This window comes from Pristiophorus japonicus, chromosome 2 (genome assembly GCF_044704955.1).
Source record: "Pristiophorus japonicus isolate sPriJap1 chromosome 2, sPriJap1.hap1, whole genome shotgun sequence".
Taxonomy (NCBI): domain Eukaryota; kingdom Metazoa; phylum Chordata; class Chondrichthyes; family Pristiophoridae; genus Pristiophorus; species Pristiophorus japonicus.
The window spans coordinates 92,893,663-92,916,762 of NC_091978.1; positions in this window are offsets into that span (position 1 = coordinate 92,893,663).

A 23,100-nucleotide genomic window follows, 5' to 3' on the forward strand; every position below is an offset into this window, starting at 1 on the left:
TCTCAGTTGACACTGGTTTATTTGCAGTGGGTGGTGACGTCACCTTTAACTGGTCTTTTACCATCTCCCAGGCTATTTGAGCGCTGGTCTCTGTATCTGTCCACTGATTGGTGGGCCTCATGTCTATACCCAGGGTGGTTTTAACTAAAGAGTGGAGTTGGGTCAGGAACATCGATTTAAATTGTTCCTGATTCTTTCCGACTGCAGCATTTGCAGGTGCCTGGTTCTGGGTAGGTTCATAGATATCGTACAGGCGATTACTGAAAGCTCTAGGGGTTTCTTCTGGGCGCTGCTTGGTCGAATTAAGCAGAGTCACTAAGTTCAAGTTTTGGATTCCTAAAATGGTTTAGGATCTCGGTCATGACTGCATCGGCCGCTGTGCCAGGCTGGACATAAAAACATAGAAAATAGGTGCAGGAGAAGGCCATTCAGTCCTTCGGGCCTGCACCACCATTCAATAAGATCATGGTTGATCATTCCCTCAGTACCCCTTTCCCGCTTTCTCTCCATACCTCTTGATCTCTTTAGCCGTAAGGGCCATATCTAACTCCCTCTTGAACATATCCAATGATTTGGCATCAACAACTCTCTGTGGTAGGGAATTCCACAGGTTAACAACTCTCTGAGTGAAGAAGTTTCACCTCATCTCAGTCCTAAATGGCCTACCCCTTATCCTGAGACTGTGTCCCCTGGTTCTGGACGTCCCCTGGTTCTGGACTTCCCCAACATCGGGAACATTCTTCTTGCATTTAACCTGTCCAGTCCCATCAGAATCTGATACGTTTCGATGAGATCCCCTCTCATGCTTCTAAACTCCAGTGTATAAAGATTCAGATGATCCAGTCTCTCCTAATATGTCAGTCCAGCCATCCCTGGAATCAGTCTGGTGAACCTTCACTGCACTCCCTCAATAGCAAGAACGTCCTTCCTCAGATTAGGAGACCAAAACTGAACACAATATTCAAGGTGAGGTCTCACCAAGGCCCTGTACAACTGCAGTAAGACCTCCCTGCTCCTATACTCAAATCCTCTAGCTATGAAGGTCAACATACCATTTGCCTTCTTCACCACCTGCTGTACCTGCATGCCAACTTTCAATGACTGATGAACCATGACACCCAGGTCTCATTGCACCTCCCCTTTTCCTAATCTGCCTCCATTCAGATAATATACTGCCTTCGTGTTTTTGCCCCCAAAGTTGATAACCTCACATTTATCCACATTATACTGCATCTGCCATGCATTTGCCCACTCACCTAACCTGTCCAAGTCACCCTGCAGCCTCTGAGCGTCTTCCTCACAGCTCACACCGTCACCCAGTTTGCGATATTACACTCAATTCCTTCATCTAAATCATTAATGTATATTGTAAATAGCTGGGGTCCCAGCACTGAGCTCTGCGGCATCCCATTAGTCACTGCCTGCCATTCTGAAAAGGACCCGTTTATCCCGACTCTCTGCTTCCTGTCTGCCAACCAGTTCTCTATCCACGTCAGTACATTGCCCCCAATACCATGTGCTTTGATTTTGCACACCAATCTCTTGTGCGGGGCCTTGTCAAAAGTCTTTTGAAAGTCCAAATACATCACATCCATTGGTTCTCCCTTGTCCACCCTGCTAGGTACATCCTCAAAATATTCCAGAAGATTCGTCAAGCATGATTTCTCTTTCATAAATCCATGCTGACTTGGACCAATCCTGTCACTGCTTTCAAAATGCGCTGCTTTTTCATCCTTAATGATTGATTCCAACATTTTCCCCACTACTGATGTCAGGCTAACCGGTCTATAATTCCCTGTTTCCTCTCTCCCTCCTTTTTAAAAAAAGTGGTGTTCCATTAACTATCCTCCAGTCCATAGGAACTGATCCAGAGTCGATAGACTGTTGGAAAATGATCAGCAATGCATCCACTATTTCTCGGGCCACGTCCTTAAGTACTCTGGGATGCAGACTATCAGGCCCCGGGGATTTATCGGCATTCAATCCCATCAATTTCCCTAACACAATTTCCTGGCTAATAAGGATATCCTTCAGTTCCTCTTCTCACTAGACCCTTGGTCCCCTCGTACATCCGGAAGGTTATTTGTGTCTTCCTTCGTGAAGACAGAACCAAAGTATTTGTTTGATTGGTTTGCCATTTCTTTGTCCCCCATTATAAATTTACCTGAATCTGACTGCAAGGGACCTACATTTGTCTTCACTAATCTTTTTCTCTTCACATATCTATAGAAGCTTTTGCAGTCAATTTTTATGTTCCCGACAAGCTTCCTCTCGTACTCTATTTTCCCCCTCTTAATTAAACCCTTAGTCCTCCTCTGTTGAATTCTAAATTTCTCCCAGTCCTCAGGTTTGCTGCTTTTTCTGGCCATTTTATATGCCTCTTCCTTGGATTTAACACTATCGTTAATTTCCCTTGTTCGCCACAGTTGAGCCACCTTCCCCGTTTTACTTTTACTCCAGATAGGGATGTACAATCGTTGAAGTTCATCCATGTGATCTTTAAAGGTTTGCCATTGCCTATCCACCATCAACCCTTTAAGTATCATTTGCCAGTCTATTCTAGCCAGTTCACACCTCATACCGTCGAAGTTACCTTTCCTTAAGTTCAGGACCCTAGTCTCTGAATTAACTGTGTCACTCTCCATCTTAATAAAGAATTCTACCATATTATGGTCACTCTTCCCCAAGTGGCCGCGCACAACAAGATTGCTAATTAGTCCCTTCTCATTACACATCACCCAGTCCAGGATGGCCAGCTCTCTAGTTGGTTCCTCGACATATTGGTCTAGAAAGCCATCGCTAATACACTCCAGGAAATCCTCCTCCACCGCATTGCTACCAGTTTGGTTAGCTCAATCAATATGTTGTTTAACGATAACTGCTGTACCTTTACTGCACACATCCCCTATTTCTTGCTTGATGCAGTCCCCAACATCACTACTACTGTTTGGTGGTCTGTACACAACTCCCACTAGCGTTTTCTGCCCTTTGGTATTCCGCAGCTCCACCCGTACTGATTCCACATCATCCAAGCTAATGTCCCTCCTTACTTTTGCATTAATTTCCTTTTTAACCAGCAATGCCACCCCGTCTCCTTTTCCTTTTTGTCTATCTTTCCTAAATATTGAATACCCCTGGATGTTGAGTTCCCAGCCTTGGTCACCCTGGAGCCATGTCTCTGTGATGCCAATTACATCATATCCATTAACTGTTATCTGCGCAGTTAAGTCGTCCACCTTATTTCGAATACTCCTCGCAGTGAAGCACAGAGCCTTCAGGTTTGTCTTTTTAACACATTTTGTCCCTTTAGAATTTTGCTGTAATATGGCACTTTTTGGTTTTTGCCTTGGGTTTCTCTGCCCTCCGCTTTTACTATTCTCCTTTCTATCTTTTGTTTCTGCCTCCATTTTATTTCCTTCTATCTTCCTGCATAGGTTCCCATCCCCCTGCCATGTTAGTTTAACCCCTCCCCAATAGCACTAGCAAACACTCCCCCTAGGACATTGGTTCCAGTCCTACCCAGGTACAGACCGTCCAGTTTGTACTAGCCCCACCTCCCCCAGAACCGGTTCCAATGTCCCAGGATTTTGAATCCCTCCCTTGTGCACCACTCCTCAAGCCACGTATTCATCTGAACTATCCTGCAATTCCTACTCTGACTAGCACGTGGCACTGGTAGCAATGCTGAGATTACTACTTTTGAGTTCATATGATATGTCGTTACTATACAGTATAAATGCACACGAGGCCCATACTTGAGAGAAGGTCACTCTGTGACCAGTTACCTTTATTACCAAGACCTCAAGTGATGAAGGTGGGTGGAGCTTCCCCTTTTATACCTGAAAGTCCAGGTTAGGAGTGTCTCCCAAAAGTTCACGCCCTTGTGGTCAATGTTCTCAAGGTAAAGAACTTAGGTCAGCTTATACATGGGTTACAATGATAGTTGAATACATGACATCACCTCCCCCCCAAAGGCTTATTGGAATCACAGGTTAAGTCTCTCTGGTGGTTTACGCTCCCTTGTCGAGCGCCTGAGTTGGGGCTCCGGTTGTTGGGCGCTGGCCTGAGTGTCTGCTGTTTGCGGTGCCTCAGGCCTGTCCGGACTGTCCACAGTGACTGGGCTCTCCTCCACTTGGTTCCGGTGTTCGGTCACCTGTGGTGGAGTAAACTCTATGTCGTGTTCTTCCTCTGTTTCTTCTATGGGGTTGCTGAACCTCCTTTTAATTTGATCCACGTGTTTGCGGCAGATTTGTCCATTGGTAAGTTTAACTACCAAAACCCTATTCGCCTCTTTGGCAATCTCAGTGCCTGCAAGCCATTTGGGCCCTGCAGCATAATTAAGGACAAAAACAGGGTCATTGACATCAATACATCGCGCCCTCGAATTCCTGTCATGGTAGTCACATTGTGACCGACACCTGCTCTCAACAATTTCTTTCACAGTAGGGTGTATAAGGGATAACTTGGTTTTGAGCATCCTTTTCATTTGCAGCTCTGCAGGTGGAACCCCTGTGAGTGAGTGTGGTCGGGATCTATTGGCCAACAGGAGGTATGATAAGCGGCTTTGTAGGGAACCCCCTTGGATTCTGAGCATCCCCTGTTTGATTATCTGCACTGCTCGTTCCACCTGGCTGTTAGAGGCCGCTTGAACGGTGCCGTTCTGACATGGTTGATTCCATTGCCTGCCATGATGTCCTGGAATTCAGTGCTTGTGAAGCACAGGCCATTGTCAATGACCAAGACATCCGGTAGACCATGGGCGGTGAACATTGCCCATAGACTTTCTACCGTGGCAGAGGATGTGCTTGAATTTAAAATGGCACACTCAATCCTTTTGGAGTAGACGTCTACGACAACCAAAAACATTTTTCCCATGAAAGGATCTGCGTAGTCCATATGGATGCGTGACCATGACTTGGTGGGCCAGGAACAGGGGCTAAGGGGGGCTCCCTGGATGCGTTGTCCAGCTGAGCACGCGTGTTGCACCTGCGAACACAAAGTTTCAGATCTGCATCTATCCCTGGCCATCAAACGTGTAACCTGGCAATTGCCTTCATCATGACAATGCCCGGGTGCTCATTGTGAAGTTCTCTGATAAACACCTCTCTGTCCCTCTGGGGCATGACTACTCGGTTTCCCCACAGTAGGCAATCAGCCTGAATCGAGAGTTCATCCTTGCACCTATGAAACGGTTTAAATTCCTCAGGGCATGCCCCGTACGTGGCTGCCCAGTCCCTATTCAGGACACATTTCTTAACGAAAGACAGTAGCGGGTCTTTATTTGTCCAGACTTTAATCTGACGGGCTGTCACAGGTGAGCCTTCGCTTTCGAAAGCTTCAACAGCCATGACCATCTCAGCATCATGCTCAGTTGCCCCCTCAGTGGTGGCTAGTGGGAGCCTGCTGAGTGCATCGGCGCAGTTTTTAGTGCACGGTCTGTGCTGAATCGTGTAGTCATAGGCGGCTAACTTGAGTGCCCATCTCTGTATGCGGGCCGATGTATTCGCATTTATGGCCTTGTTGTCGGCCAAAAGGAACATTAGGGTTTAGTGATCTGTCTCCAGCTCAAATTTCCTGCCAAAAAGGTACTGGTGCATTTTTTTTACTGCATATACACATGCTAGCGCTTCCTTTTCTACCATCTTGTAGCCCCTTTCTGCCTGGAACAGACTTCTGGAGGCATAAGCTACGGGCTGTAACTGACCATTGGCATTCACATGCTGCAACACACACCCGACCCCATAGGATGACGCATCACATATCAGAACAAGTTTCTTACACGGGTCCTATAACGTTAACAGTTTGTTGGAGCATAACAATTGCGTGCTCTATCAAAAGCCCTTTCCTGGCTGTCCCCCCAGACCCAATCGTGACCTTTGCGTAGGAGCACGTGTAGCGGCTCTAACAGCGTGCTCAATTTGGTAAGAAAGTTACCAAAATAGTTCAGGAGCCCCAGGAATGAACACAGCTCCGTTGTGTTACGGGGTCTGGGTGCTCTCTGGATCGTTTCCGTTTTGGACACAATTGGTCTGATCCCGTCTGCTGCTACCCTCATTCCCAGGAATTCGACCTCTGGAGCTAAGAAATCGCACTTCGCCTTTTTCAGTCGCAGCCCTAGCCGGTCCAGTCTGCGTAGCACCTCCTGCAGGTTGTGGAGGTGTTCTTCAGTATCGCAATCCGTGATGAGGATGTCGTCTTGAAAAACCACCATCCTTGGAATCGACGAGGAGGCTTTCCATATTTCGCTGAAAGATCGCGGCGGCCGAACAAATCCCGAACTGACATCTGTTATACTCAAACAACCCCTTGTGTGTCGTGATGGTGGTCAGCTTCTTCGACTCACTCACCAGCTCCTGGGTCATGTAATCTGAGGTCAGGTCCAATTTTGAAAAAAGTTTGCCACCGGATAGCGTCGCAAAGAGGTCCTCCGCTCTCGGCAGCGGGTATTAGTCTTGAAGTGACACCCAATTGATGGTGGCCTTGTAATCGCCACATATCCTGACCGACCCATCCATCTTGAGCACCGGCACAATCGGGCTTGCCCAGTCACTGAATTCGACTGGCGAGATGATGCCTTCCCTCAGCAGGAGGTCCAATTCGAATTCTATCTTTTCCCGCATCACATATGGCACCGCTCTGGCCTTGTGGTGTACAGGCTTGGCGTCCGGAGTTATGTGAATCACTACCTTGGCCCCCATGAAAGTGCCGATGCCGGATTGAAATCATGAGTCAAATTTGTCCACTCCACAGAAGAAATTGTATTGACATCGCCCCATTTCCAGTTCATGACAGCAAGTCAACTCCTCCCCAGTAGTGCGGGACCGTCCCCCGGGACAATCCAGAGTGGCAACCTGTTCTCCGAATCTTTGTGGGTCACGACTACCGTGGGGCTGCCGAGCACCGGAATGATCTCCTTTGTATATGTCCGTAGCTGTGTGTCAATCGGCAATCATTTTGACCTCCTGGCCTTGGATACCCACAATCTTTTGAACTGTTTGATACTCATCAGAGACTGACTGGCCCCCGTGTCTAGCTCCATTAATACTGGGATGCCATTGAGGAGCACTTTCGGTGCTGACTTCGTGGCAGATCTCCAGCAACTGGCAAGCCTATGTAAGTTCACAGATGCATGCAGAGCGGAGATGCTGCGAGACTTTTTTATTGAGGGCATTGGGCACGCTGGGGTTTTCAGGAAACTGATTGAGACCAAAGACTTGACCTTGGAAGTGGCGGCTTTGATAGCCCAGACATTTATCTCAGGGGAGGAAGAGACCAGAATGATGTACGACAAAAATCTTGGCTCAAATGCGGCAAACAACCATGGAGTCAACATTGTTAATGCAGCACACAGTTCTCTAGGCAGACAAGGGCAATTGGACATGCCCCAGCATCCTGGTATATGAACTGTATATGTGCTCCACATGAACTCGCTGAACTTCTGCTTCCAGCGATTTCCCCCAGTATTCATTTGGCCTCGTGGGGCTTACATCGGACAGGTCCTCCTCGTACATCAACCTGGCTGCATGCTTCCTGCACATGCGCGCCAAGTGACTGCTGACGTTGCAGTTTCTGCAGGTATATTGCTGATACCTGAAAGCTCTGGCTGGGTGTTTGCCTCCACACCTCTAGCATGAGCTGGAGGCCCCATTGTTGGAAACAAAAGGCCCATTACCAGTCGATCATCTCTGACTGTTTCTGTAACTGTCCTTAAGCACACCATTAACAGGTGTTGATGGACCCATTACTGGTCGTATTGTCCATTGTGATGGCATGAATCGCTGTTCAGCTAGCCATTGTCTCTGTTGAATTGCCCCCTTTGGGTTCGACTTCATGCTGGGGCATGTCCGATTGCCCTTCTCTGCCTAGAGAACTGTGTGCTGTATTAACAATGTTGACTCCATGGTCGTTTGCCGCATTTGAGCCAAGATTTTTGTCGTACATCATTCTGGTCTCTTCCTCCCCTGAGATAAATATCTGGGCGATCAGAGCCGCCGCTTCCAAGGTCAAGTCTTTGGTCTCAATCAGTTTCCTGAAAACCCCAGCATGCCCAATGCCCCTAATAAAAAAGTCTCGCAGCATCTCCGCTCTGCATGCATCTGTGAACTTACATAGGCTCGCCAGTCGCTGGAGATCTGCCACGAAGTCAGGAACATTTTGCCCTTCTCGCCGCCAGTGCGTGTAAAACCAGTGTCTCGCCATGTGCATGTTGCTCGCTGGTTTAAGGTGTTCCCAGATCAACTTACTGAGCTCTTTGAACGTCTTGTCCGCTGGCTTCTCTGGTGCTAGAAGGTCCTTCATCAGGGAGTATGTTCTGGATCCACAAACCATCAGGAGATGATCCCTGCGTTTGTCGGCTGAATCCTGTCCCAACCATTGCTTAGTGACAAAACTTTGCTGTCGTCTCTCAATAAATTCGTCCCAATCATCACCAACGCAGTACCTCTCTTCTGTGCTGTAGTGGCCATGCTCGCGTGGTTTAAATCCCAGTTTCTTGTCGCCAATAATGTGTCCTTACTATACAGTATAAATGCACACAAGGCCCATTCTTGAGAGAAGGTCATTCTGTGACCAGTTACCTTTATTACCAAGACCTCAAGTGATGAAGGTGGGTGGAGCTTCCCCTTTTATACCTGAAAGTCCAGGCTAGGAGTGTCTCCCACAAATTCACCCCCTTGTGGTCAATGTTCTCAAGGTAGGTCAGCTTATACATGGGTTACAATGATAGTTGAATACATGACAGCCTACTTTTTAAATTAGCTCCTAGCTCCCTAAATTCGTCTCGTAGGACCTTATCCCGTTTTCTACCTATATCTTTGGTGCCTAAATGCACCACGACAACTGGCTGTTCACCCTCCCTATTCAGAATGTCCTGCACCTGCTCCGAGCCATCCTTGACCCTTGCACCAGGGAGGCAACATACCATCCTGGAGTCTTGGTTGCGACCGCAGAAATGCCTATCTATTCGCCTTACAATCGAATCCCCTATCACGAAAGCTCTCCCACTCTTTTTCCTGCCCTTCTGTGCAGCAGAGCCACCCACGATGCCTTGAACTTGGCTGCTGCTGCTCTTCCCTGATGAGTCATCCCCCTCAACAGTACCCAAAGCAGTGTATCTGTTTTGCAGGAGGATGACCGCAGGGGACCCCTGCACTACCTGCTCTTCCTGTTGGTCACCCATTCCCTATCTGGCTGTGTACACTTTACCTGCGGTAAGACCAACTCGCTAAATGTGCTATTCACATCATCCTCAGCATCGTGGATGCTCCAGAGTAAATCCACCCGCAGCTCCAGTGCCACAATGCGGTCTGTCAGGTGCTGCAGATGCATGCACTTCCCGCACATATAGTCGTCAGGGACACTGGAAGCGACCCTGACTTCCCACATAGTACAGGAGGAGCATAACACATGTCCGAGCTATCCTGCCATGACTTAACTCTTAGATTAACTTAATTTGGCAACAACAATGCTAAAAGGTTACCTACTGATAAAGAAAAGAAAAAGAAAACTTCTCACCAATCATCAGCCAATCACTTACCCCCTTCAATCACCTGCACCAGCTGGCCTTTATAGGCCTCCACCGATCGCCGGACTCCCCGCTGCTCGCACTCCCGCCTCCGACAACTGCTGTGCCTTTATAGGCCTCCGCCGATCCCCGGACTCCCCGCTGCTCGCACTCCCATCTCCGACAACTGCTGTGCCTTTATAAGCCTCCACCGATCCCCGGACTCCCCGCTGCTCGCACTCCCATCTCCGAAAACTGCTGTGCCTTTATAGGCCTCCACCGATCCCCGGGCTCCCCGCTGCTCGCACTCCCGCCTCCGACAACTGCTGTACCTTTATAGGCCTCCGCTGATCCCCGGACTCCCCGCTGCTCGCACTCCCATCTCCGACAACTGCTGTGCCTTTATAGGCCTCCGCTGATCCCCGGACTCCCCGCTGCTCGCACTCCCATCTCCGACAACTGCTGTGCCTTTATAGGCCTCCACCGATCCCCGGACTCCCCGCTGCTCGCACTCCCGCCTCCGACAACTGCTGTGCCTTTATAGGCCTCCGCTGATCCCCGGACTCCCCGCTGCTCGCACTCCCATCTCCGACAACTGCTGTGCCTTTATAGGCCTCCACCGATCCCCGGACTCCCCGCTGCTCGCACTCCCGCCTCCGACAACTGCTGTGCCTTTATAGGCCTCCGCTGATCCCCGGACTCCCCGCTGCTCGCACTCCCATCTCCGACAACTGCTGTGCCTTTATAGGCCTCCACCGATCCCCGGACTCCCCGCTGCTCGCACTCCCATCTCCGACAACTGCTGTGCCTTTATAGGCCTCCACCGATCCCCGGGCTCCCCGCTGCTCGCACTCCCACCTCCGACGACTGCTGTGCCTTTATAGGCCTTCGCCTGGCATCTGGCAGATTATCTTTTCGGGAAGTGGAACAGGCCAAGGGAAGAACTCGAGTTAAGTTTCTCTCTTCTAACTCGGGGTGAGCTCCTGAAGTTTGCCCACCTCCTGTAAACTCCCAGTGGGTCGTCCCCATCATTAATGGGCCCCAACTCGTGGCTACCCACCGTGGCGTCAGCACCAGATATGGGCTGTGAGTCGGTATGGTTACTGGTGATGTGACCATGCGCATTACATCGTAAAAAAGTGGTTACTACTGCTATGGTTGGCCCTCGTGTCTCCAAGGTATCCCATCCTTCACCACCCTCCTGGAGATTATACTGACTGCCTTTCGCTTTCCAATCTGTCTCCCACTTGTCTCCTTCTGTTGTCTCTGTTATTGCTCCTCATGTTACTGTGGATACCAGGGCCTGCTGCTCCCCTAACTTACTTTTTAGCCTCGCTATTTCTAGTTGGCGGTCTGCCTCCCTGTATGGCTTCTTAATTACTTCCCTTAATGCATCCCTAGCATCTTCTACCTCTTGCCAGAGCCCCATGTTTTCCCTTTTATATTTTTTGACTCTAATTTGTTTTCATTCGCTTCAACACGGCTGCTATGGCATTTAAATTTGAGAGGCTTTGTTGCTGTAGCAACGAAGCTGCCTGTTCGGCCCCTCTTTCTAATTGCCGAATACTGTGGTTTAATCGATCAATTTCTTGTTTCCAATGCGGTATTTCTCCCTCCTTTAACTGCCGAATAAGTTGAAGGCTTTCTTCCTTTTGCTCTTTTATATTTTGAATCCCTTTTTCATTTAGTTGAACTTCTTTGACTTGCTATTCTTTTAAATCTTGTATCTCTTTTGCCCTTTGGTCTTTTAAATCTTGTATCTCTTTCCTTAAATTTTGATAATCTCTTTTGCATTCTGCCTCATTAATTTCTCATCTCTCTGAGCACAGTAATGTGCGTTGTATGCCAAGAGACTGTTTACCCATTTTGGCCTTAGCTCTCCTTAATTTACTTTCTCCTGGATAAATGCCACAAGCTCCCCAAAGGCCCTTACAGAAATATGCTGCCTGTGCCTGTAACTCTTGTATGCCCTTTAAGGGTACCTTTTTGTATACTTTCATCTTATAGACTATCTGTATATCTTTTGTTGGTTTTTTTGAACATGACCAATCCCTTCATCCTGTGTTTTTTGAATTTAACTACTGGTGGGTCCCCACTTAAAGAGTTCCAACTATCGAGACAACTGTTCCATTTAAAAGTTTATAGTTTACACTTCGCAACACAGGTTAGAATCACAACTCTGAGATTTCCAATTGTTCAAAAGAATGATCATAAGCTGTCTCGCCAGATCCCGGACAAATGCCCAATTTTGTAAGATTTCTAAATCTCTGGCATTAAATTGACAGCAAGACCAATTCTTTTAAAACAATTTGGCATTGTTTATTAAACACACACACACATGCACATCTATCAGAGAAACAGCAGTCCTCAGCTAGCCTTTGGATCTACTCAGTTACAACAGATATAATGATGTTACAATAAAAAAGTTATAAAAAGGTATACATCACTTCCCTCTGGCAAAGCACATGGCCTGCTTTTTTGTCTGTAGAGGGAGATCCTGCTTTTGCCATGTGCTAAGGAAAGGAGACAGAGCAATCTTTGGCTTGAGTTTTTATACCTCTTAAGGCCTTTGTTTCTCAGAAAGCCTTCTGGTTGGGTCTTGGTTCCAGGGCCGTTTCTGATTGGCTTCTCCTCATACATGTGTCTGTCTGGAGGGCCAGTGCCATTCCTTGATTCGTTTAATGGCTTTCCAATTAACATAGTTTCTAGTTTGGTGAATTTCAAAGCCATAAGAACATAAGAACATAAGAAATAGGAGCAGGAGTAGGCCATACGGCCTCTCGAACCTGCTCCGCCATTTAATATGATCTTGGCTGATCCAATCATGAACTCAGGTCCACTTTCCTGCCCACTTCCCATAACCTCTTATTGGTTTAGAAATTGTCTTTCTCTGTCTTAAATTTATTCAATGTCCCAGTTTCCACAGCTCTCTGAGGCAGTGAATTCCACAGATCCACAACCCTCTGAAAAAATAAATTTCTCCTCATCTCAGTTTTAAATGGGCGGCCTCTTATTCTAAGATTATGCCCCCCAGTTCTAATCTCCCCTATCAGTGGAAGCATTTTCTCTGCATCCACCTTGTCAAGCCCCCTCATAATTTTATACGTTTCGATAAGATCACCTCTCAATTTTCTGAATTCCAATGAGTAGAGGCCCAACCTACTCAACCTTTCCTCATAGGTCAACCCCCTCATCTCCGGAATCAAGCTAGTGAACCTTTTCTGAACTGCCTCCAAAGCAAGTATATCCTTTCGTAAATATGGAAACCAAAACTGCATACAGTATTCCAGGTGTGGCCTCACCAATACCCTGTATAGCTGTAGCAAGTCTTCCCTGTTTTTATACTCCATCCCCTTTGCAATAAAGGCGAAGATTCCATTGGCCTTCCTGATCATTTGCTGTACCTGCATACTAACCTTTAATGTTTTATGCACAAGTACCCCCAGGTCCCGCTGTACTGCAGCACTTTGTAATCTCTCTCCATTTAAATAATAACTTGCTCTTTGATTTTTTTCTGCCAAAGTGCATGACCTCACACTTTCCAACATTATACCCCATCTGCCAAATTTTTGTCCATTCACTTAGCCTATCTATGTCCTTTTGCAGATTTTGTGTGTCCTCCTCACACATTGCTTTTCCTCCCATCTTTGTGTCATCAGCAAACTTGGCTATGTTACACTCGGTCCCTTCTTCCAAGTCGTTAATATAGATTGTAAATAGTTGGGGTTCCAGCACTGATCCCTGCAGCATCCCACTAGTTACTTCTTGTGTATGTATATATCCTGTACATTCAATGTACAGTTACATAAAACCATTGAATGTATCTTCACACTGTATACAATATGCCTGTACCAACAGAGGGTGCAACTGATGGAGACCTAGAGGTTATCTGCACACCGCAGGTAACCAAGTATAAAAGGGAACTCACCTTACTCTAACCTCATTCAGGAGCTGCAATAAATGGACTAAGGTCACAACAGTTCAAGTGCAATAGCTTACCTCGTGGAGTCATTACTAGAGTGCTTACAGACACAATAATTGCCTATGAGAAAATGAATTTCCACGCAAAAAATGGCTAACCTTGGCAACTTTGAACAATTTGCTGATGGGGAAGATTGGGATACCTTTGGGGAAAGGCTAGAACACTACTTCATCACGAACGACCTGGCTGGGAACACACTGACCTCGCTGGCTGATAAGCGCTGAGCTATGCTGCTCAGCAGTTGTGGGCCCACCGTTCATGGTGATTTTGGCGACCACCTCACCGAAGCACTGAGGGACATCTTTGTAATTGGAATTGGCCACGAAGGCCTCCTCCACAGGCTGCTCTCTGCGAACACCACGGTCACCCTGCAGAAGGCAATTAACAGCCAAGCATTCATGGCCTCCGCCTGCGATTCCAGAAGGATGACACAACCCCAGGACTCTAACACGGCAAGTACATTGAACCAAATGACGCCTTTCAGAGGCAAGACTGCGACACTGAGCCCCGCAACCCTGAGTCCGCCGCATGGGGCCAACCGGCCAGCCCCATGCTGGTACTGTGAAGGAAATCACAGAACCCACCAGTGCCGATACCAAGATCATACTGGCAAAGGCTGTAACACTAAAGGCCATCTCCAGCGAATGTGTAAAATAAATTTTACTCACCGAGTCGCTGAAGAGTTGGTTGATCACCCGGGCTCCAGCACTGATGAAGACGAAGAGAGAGTCCAGAAGGCAGCTCAGCCCTAGGAAGAGGTGTACGGAGTGTTTACCTGCTCCACCGAGAGTTCCCCGTTGAAAATAGAAGTCAAAATCAACGGTGTTGCAGTCTCGATGGAGGTCGACACAGGGGCGAGCCAATCGCTGATGAACCAGGCGGCCTTTGAGAAACTCTGGGACAACCTTATCGAACAACCCAAATTGCTACCAACCCAGGTGAAACTGCTCACTTACACAAACGACACCATCCCAGTTGTTGGCAGTGTGGATGTCCAGGTGACCTTCGGCGGCGTGATGCGTAAGCTACCTTTGTGGATCGTTGCTGGTGATGGTCCAAAGCTGCTAGGAAGAAGATGGATGAAACAAATCCAAATCTGTTGGAGCTGGGAAAGCCACCAGATCCCGGCAATTGATGTCCTATGCGGCCCCGAATTTGGATCTAGCGCAGCACCTGAAGATCCTACCGTCCAACTCGACTGCGCGGCGGCGACACAGACTGCACTACACAATGGCGAGATGATCCAACCCGAACGACCAGCCCTCACCTTCTGGGCCGTGGTAGGACTCCGAAGGAAGAAGATTGACGCAGAAGGCAAATTCCCGGCTTCAGTAGCAGATCCTGGGGAGAAAAGGATTAACGCAGCCTACCTCGTGGAGAGAAGGAAGATGGCACCCGCACCACGAGGTGAAGCGTCTGAAATCAAGATGGCCGCGACCAGACCACGAGGGGCAGCTTTGAGGGAGCAACACGTGATGCCGAGCAGCGAACCGGATTGGGGTAAAGATTGCAAGGCCCTCTTAAAGGGGACCGGCAGCCTAGAACAATTAAAGGGCCAGTTCCACTTTTTGTACAGTGATGGCAGTGATACTAATGTGAGAGATGTAATGAACAAATGCAAGTATCTAAATGTACCTTTGAACAGCGATGCCGGTAGGATACATGGAAAAGATGTAATTGATGAATACAAGTATCTAAATGTAATATTGTACAGCAATGCCAATATACAGGGAAAATATGTAATTGAGGGAAAAGATGCAATTGACAAATGTGAATTAGAACCTGAGTGTGATCGGAGCCAATGTATCATGAATGTAAACGGTGGAATAATGTGTGATGCCGGGTTCAATATGCACACCGACAAAACCAAGGGCAACCTCCCGTTTGAAGCACCCAGGTCCAGCGAGCTACCCGATCATGTAGCCTGCGCCTCCGGGATCAATGTGAGGCCCCAGGGAGTGTGGCCACACACAGTGGGAGCATACCCATTGCAGGGCCAGCGATGAGTGGACGACACAGGCACCACTACTGGCACCATGCCCCAGATCGGCCCTACCTCTCTGGCCACCAGGGCCAGTACCGGGAGCAAGAGGCCAGCGCCCTCCAGTCCTCCCGACGGGACTTGGGATGACCAGGCTCCCACTACCGCCGAAGGGCAGCAGGCAGACCCTGCAGCCCTCAAATGAGGACAGAGAAGTCACACATTCCTGTGGCTCTGCCCATCACTCGGCAACGGCAAAGAACCTGAGACTCAGCCACGGGAGTGATCCGAGCCCACCCAGCTGGCAGGGGGCGCAGTGCCGCCATCAGACAACCTGGACACAGTCCGGTCACTCTGGAACTAGCATCCTCACCCACCTGCTCCTACACCCCAGGGGCAAGACTGTAATACCATGTATGTACCTTACCTGTCATATGTACTTGTTCCACTTCTGCAAAACCCAAACAGTGATATAACCAATCCTATTTTTTTCCCATTCTCTGTACATGTATGTAAATACAAATATTGAGCCACACACATGGTCTATGTATGGGGGGGGGGGAGAAATAGATGTATGTAGCCATGGACACACATGGATCACACCCAGAACCCACTCAAACCCCCACGGCAACCTCCAACCGTCCACTGCTGACCATTTCCAAATGTTGTGGCAATAAGGACTTGGGGGTCCACAGAGAGAGAGCCATTCCCAAGCACAGACAAAGTGCAAAGGCTTTGGGCACTTGAAGAGTTGCTAAATTCATGGGAAAACCCTCCAAGTGTTTGGACTCATTGGAAAGGAAATTTAATTTGGAACTATCTACCAGAAAGTTTGAGATCCTAAAGTGCACATGGAAGAAACTATGGACTTTAATCGAATTTGGGATTTTCCAAGGCAGAATGGGTCTGTGTGGGCAGGGCTAAGGACTAAAGGAACTATCCTTCAAAGAAGCCAGTTTTGAGTATTGAAACTGTCTGGGGTATTGAAGCTAAAGCAAATTGTCTGGAGAATTGTGGATACTCGAGGAGTCAGTCGAGGAGGCGGGAGCTCGGAGCAGCGCGAGTCCGGGGTCGGCGAGAGGCCTATAAAGGCCAGCGGGAGTCGAGCAGTTTGAGCAGTCAGTCGAGGAGGCGGGAGCTCGGAGCAGCGCGAGTCCGGGGTCGGCGAGAGGCGTGCCGGTGCAGCTACAGGGAGAAGGCAAAGAAAGAAACAAAGGTGACATCACAGCCTAGGGGGTAAGTGATTGGCTGGTGATTGGTGAGTAGTTTTCCTTTTTCTTCTTATATTAGTCAGTAACTTTTAACATTGTTGTTGCCAATTTAAGTGTATCTAAGGGTTCAGTCATGGCAGGAGAGCTCGGTTGGGTGTTATGCTCCTCCTGTACCATGTGGGAACTCAAGGACGCTTCCGGTGTCCCTGATGACTACGTGTGCGGGAAGTGTATCCACCTCAAGTTCCTGACGGTCCGCGTTACGGAATTGGAGCTGAGGGTGGATTCACTCTGGAGCATCCACGATGCTGAGAATGACGTGAGTATCACGTGTAGTGAGTTGGTCTTACCGCAGGGAAAGGGTCCACAGCCAGATAGGGAATGGAAGACCAGCAGGAAGAGTAGTGCAAGGAAGGTAGTGCAAGGGTCCCCTGTGGTCATCCCCCTGCAAAACAGATACACCGTTTTGAGTACTGTTGAGGGGAATGACTCATCAGGGGAGGGCAGCAGCAGCCAAGTTCATGGCACCATGGCTGGCTCTGCTGCACAGGAGGGCAAGAAAAAGAGTGGGAGAGCAATAGTGATAGGGGATTCAATGGTGAGGGATAGGCGTTTCTGCGGCTGCGACCGAGACTCCAGGATGGTATGTTGTCTCCCTGGTGCAAGGGTCAAGGATGTCTCGGAGCGGGTGCAGGACATTCTGAAATGGGAGGGAGAACAGCCAGTTGTCGTGGTGCACATTGGTACCAACGACATAGGTAAAAAAAGGGATGAAGTCCTACGAAATGAATTTAAGGAGCTAGGAGCTAAATTAAAAAGTAGGACCTCAAAAGTAGTAATCTCGGGATTGCTACCAGTGCCACGTGATAGTCAGAGTAGGAATCGCAGGATAGCGCAGATGAATACGTGGCTTGAGCAGTGGTGCAGCAGGGAGGGATTCAAATTCCTGGGTCATTGGAACCGGTTCTGGGGGAGGTGGGACCAGTACAAACCAAACGGTCTGCACCTGGGCAGGACCGGAACCAATGTCCTAGGGGGAGTGTTTGCTAGTGCTGTTGGGGAGGATTTAAACTAATATGGTAGGGGGATGGGAACCAATGCAGGGAGACAGAGGGAAACAAAAAGGAGGCAAAAGCAAAAGACAGAAAGGAGATGAGGAAAAGTGGAGGGCAGAGAAACCCAAGGCAAAGAACAAAAAGGGCCACTGTACAGCAAAATTCTAAAAGGACAAAGGGTGTTAAAAAAACAAGCCTGAAGGCTTTGTGTCTTAATGCAAGGAGTATCCGCAATAAGGTGGATGAATTAATTGTGGAAATAGATGTTAACAAATATGATGTGATTGGGATTACGGAGACGTGGCTCCAGGATGATCAGGGCTGGGAACTCAACATTCAGGGGTATTCAACATTCAGGAAGGATAGAATAAAAGGAAAAGGAGGTGGGGTAGCATTGCTGGTTAAAGAGGAGATTAATGCAATAGTTAGGAAAGACATTAGCTTGGATGATGTGGAATCTATATGGGTAGAGCTGCAGAACACCAAAGGGCAAAAAACGTTAGTAGGAGTTGTGTACAGACCTCCAAACAGTAATAGGGATGTTGGGGAGGGCATCAAACAGGAAATTAGGGGTGCATGCAATAAAGGTGTAGCAGTTATAATGGGTGACTTTAATATGCACATAGATTGGGCTAGCCAAACTGGAAGCAATACGGTGGAGGAGGATTTCCTGGAGTGCATAAGGGATGGTTTTCTAGACCAATATGTTGAGGAACCAATTAGGGGGGAGGCCATCTTAGACTGGGTGTTGTTTAATGAGAGAGGATTAATTAGCAATCTCATTGTGCGAGGCCTCTTGGGGGAAGAGTGACCATAATATGGTGGAATTCTGCATTAGGATGGAGAATGAAACAGTTAATTCAGAGACCATGGTCCAGAACTTAAAGAAGGGTAACTTTAAAGGTATGAGGCGTGAATTGGCTAGGATAGATTGGCGAATGATACTTAGGGGGTTGACTGTGGATGAGCAATGGCAGACATTTAGAGACCGCATGGATGAATTACAACAATTGTACATTCCTGTCTGGCGTAAAAATAAAAAGGGGAAGGTGGCTCAACCGTGGCTATCTAGGGAAATCAGGGATAGTATTAAAGCCAAGGAAGTGGCATACAAATTGGCCAGAAATAGCAGCGAACCTGGGGACTGGGAGAAATTTAGAACTCAGCAGAGGAGGACAAAGGGTTTGATTAGGGCAGGGAAAATGGAGTACGAGTAGAAGCTTGCAGGGAACATTAAGGCGGATTGCAAAAGTTTCTATAGGTATGTAAAGAGAAAAAGGTTAGTGAAGACAAACGTAGGTCCCCTGCAGTCAGAATCAGGGGAAGTCATAACGGGGAACAAAGAAATGGCAGACCAATTGAACAAGTACTTTGGTTCGGTAATCACTAAGGAGGATACAAACAACCTTCCGGATATAAAAGGGGTCAGAGGGTCTAGTAAGGAGGGGGAACTGAGGGAAATCTTTATTAGTCGGGAAATTGTGTTGGGGAAATTGATGGGATTGAAGGCCGATAAATCCCAAGGGCCTGATGGACTGCATCCCAGAGTACTTAAGGAGGTGGCCTTGGAAATAGCGGATGCATTGACAGTCATTTTCCAACATTCCATTGACTCTGGATCAGTTCCTATGGAGTGGAGGGTAGCCAATGTAACCCCACTTTTTAAAAAAGGCGGGAGAGAGAAAACAGGGAATTATAGACCGGTCAGCCTGACCTCAGTAGTGGGTAAAATGATGGAATCAATTATTAAGGATGTCATAGCAGTGCATCTGGAAAATGGTGACATGATAGGTCCAAGTCAGCATGGATTTGTGAAAGGGAAATCATGCTTGACAAATCTTCTGGAATTTTTTGAGGATGTTTCCAGTAAAGTGGACAAAGGAGAACCAGTTGATGTGGTATATTTGGACTTTCTGAAGGCTTTCGACAAGGTCCCACACAAGAGATTAATGTGCAAAGTTAAAGCACATGAGATTGGGGGTAGTGTGCTGACGTGGATTGATAACTGGTTGTCAGACAGGAAGCAAAGAGAAGGAGTAAACGGGTACTTTTCAGAATGGCAGGCAGTGACTAGTGGGGTGCTGCAAGGTTCTGTGCTGGGGCCCCAGCTGTTTACATTGTACATTAATGATTTAGACGAGGGGATTAAATGCAGTATCTCCAAATTTGCGGATGACACTAAGTTGGGTGGCAGTGTGAGCTGCGAGGAGGATGCTATTAGGCTGCAGAGTGACTTGGATAGGTTCGGTGAGTGGGCAAATGCATGGCAGATGAAGTATAATGTGGATAAATGTGAGGTTATCCACTTTGGTGGTAAAAACAGAGAGACAGACTATTATCTGAATGGTGACAGATTCGGAAAAGGGAAGGTGCAACGAGACCTGGGTGTCATGGTACATCAGTCAATGAAGGTTAGCATGCAGGTACAGCAGTGGGTTAAGAAAGCAAATGGCATGTTGGCCTTCATAGCGAGGGGATTTGAATACAGGGGCAGGGAGGTGTTGCTACAGTTGTACAGGGCCTTGGTGAGGCCACACCTGGAGTATTGTGTACAGTTTTGGTCTCCTAACTTGAGGAAGGATATTCTTGCTATTGAGGGAGTGCAGCGAAGATTCACCAGACTGATTCCCGGGATGGCGGGACTGACCTATCAAGAAAGACTGGATCAACTGGGATTGTATTCACTGGAGTTCAGAAGAATGAGAGGGGACCTCATGGAAACGTTTAAAATTCTGACGGGTTTAGACAGGTTAGATGCAGGAAGAATGTTCCCAATGTTGGGGAAGTCCAGAACCAGGGGTCACAGTCTGAGGATAAGGGGTAAGCCATTTAGGACCGAGATGAGGAGAAACTTCTTCACCCAGAGAGTGGTGAACCTGTGGAATTCTCTACCACAGAAAGTAGTTGAGGCCAATTCACTAAATATATTCAAAAGGGAGTTAGATGAAGTCCTTACTACTCGGGGGATCAAGGGTTGTGGCGAGAAAGCAGGAAGCGGGTACTGAAGTTTCATGTTCAGCCATGAACTCATTGAATGGCGGTGCAGGCTAGAAGGGCTGAATGGCCTGATCCTGCCCCTATTTTCTATGTTTCTATGTTTCTATACTCGAAAACCCTTCTCCCCAGGAGACATTAAAATAGCAACAATTAACCCAAAGATAGCTAACCATCATCATGATCTGGAAAACCATTTCAGCCCATACATAATAACAATGGCACATCCAGCCTGCATGAAAACCCCAAGCACAGACAGACACTGCAAATACCAAACCGAATATTTCCATCAAGAAACAGATTTAGAAGATCGACACATCCGAGACAGGTTAACATTTAATGAGCCCGCCAAAAGATGACAAAGAAATATCAAGCCCGCCAAAATTAAACAAAGTATCGGTGTTGATTTGGCGCGAAGATTAGAACAGCTCCAAAGGTATAACTGGGCCCTGCTTTAACAAAGGGTATGCTTTTACTTCAGAAGACACTGCTAGGGACGCTTAGCAGAAGGTATGCACAGAGCAGCATAGCATCATAGAGCATCAAGAAGGGAGAGAGACCACCGCAGCAGTTTTAACCAGCTTCTCCAGCCTCGACGTCCTGAAATCGGAAAAGGAAGGAAGAACATCACCATTGCGGCAGCAACCGACCACAGCCAACATGGTACCACCAAAAGCACCGCGATCGACCAACTTCGAAACAAAACTCCACAAGGAAGAAACCGAAAAATCACAAGTTTCCACTCTACAACCTAGGCCTGACTACCAACAGGTGAAAACATTATCTAAAAAGACTTTGAACCTATTTCTAATGAAAGAAAGTGGGTACTTACCCCATAGATCGCAAACGCGCCCTACCGCATCAGCGGACACCACCCAACTGAAGATTGTGCAGTAAAAAGTCTTCTACAATGTTCAGAGTACGGCAAGCAGAATCTACAGAATCCAGTGAACCCCGAAATTGTGAACCACCGCTAACTACCAGTAAAGGATTGGTAAGCATAGACCCTGTTTGCCCTGGAGTCTAATCTAGTCAGTGTTAGATATTGGGAGGTGGGAGGTGTATTATTCACTGTAACCCCTTTGAATGTGTGATGTACTATTCTTTACTTGAGTGATTATCAGTTTGACATTGTATTTTCTTGCCTTTAATAAAATCGAGGTTCTTTTGCACCAAACCAGTTGTCTCTTGCACTTTATCACATCCCCCAAATAAATTCAGAGTCTAGAACCCAGGGGGTTGGTAGCGATTCGAACCGCTCAGAAGGTCAGAGGTGAACCTGACCCCACACACCACCCCCTAATGAAATGGCGACCGTGGCAGGACTCTGGTATAAGGGATGTGATGCAGAGAGTGCTGTTTTGGATGAAAGAACCAAGATGGAAGAGAGGATTTCCTCCTATGTGTACAAGAAAGTGAATGTCGCTGAAGAATGGGTGCTTGGTCTATTGCGCGCTGAGCGTCCAGGAGACGCTGCAGCCCAGTGGACAGCAAGCAAGGACCATAAATAATCGGTAGAAAAGGCAATTTGTTTTGTCTGTCTACAGTGACAGGTCCAACTCCTCGGCTTGGCAACATGGAGGGGTAGACGAGCCAGAGCAGGAAGAGCCAGAGGTGCTCGGTCTGGCAACAGAAGTTCGGCCTGCCCACTGGTGCTGGGGGTCAGGGGTCCCTGGAAAGTCAGCTTGTGGTCCCCCACACTCCCCAACGGCTTAGGACTATGATAAGCCACCTGGGAAAGCTTACTCCAAAGGGAGACCCCTCGGTTCACTTTATGGAAGTAGAACAAGCAGGGGATATTAACGGTTGTGATGATGCCGAGATAGCAAAGATGCTCCTCCTCTCACAGGACGGCAAGCTGTACCAGTCCCTCTCTGCCAAGAGCAAAAGGAGGCAGAGGACATGTGCCGTCATTCAGGAAGACATTCTAGAAGCCATGGGCTGTAATAACGGGAGTCCCTTCTCCAGAGTAGAGAAAACAGTGCAGCTCACAGGGGAAACCCCACAGGGACGAGAGAGCCCACTGTCTCCGAAGCCTGGTGGCAAACAGTTTACCACGAATAAGAACAAAGGCTGAGGCATGGTTTGACCCGAGAGGAAGGAGTGGTCAGGCAACTGACCCTAGCCGACCGGAACGGCAGAGAGACGGATGAGCACCCACCCAAGGGGAGGGTCCACAAAATCCGACCTAGTCAGGATAAGAGGGAATGGCGCCACGAGGGGGGCAACCCCTCCGATATGAAGCGTACCTGCTTCGGGTGCGGAAAAAGTTGGCACTGGAGAAAGGATTGTAGAAATCCATGGAAAAGTAGCGCAGGGAGGAATTCTCCTGCCCCTGCCCAAATGACCGGGACTGAGAAACCAGTCCCTCCCCA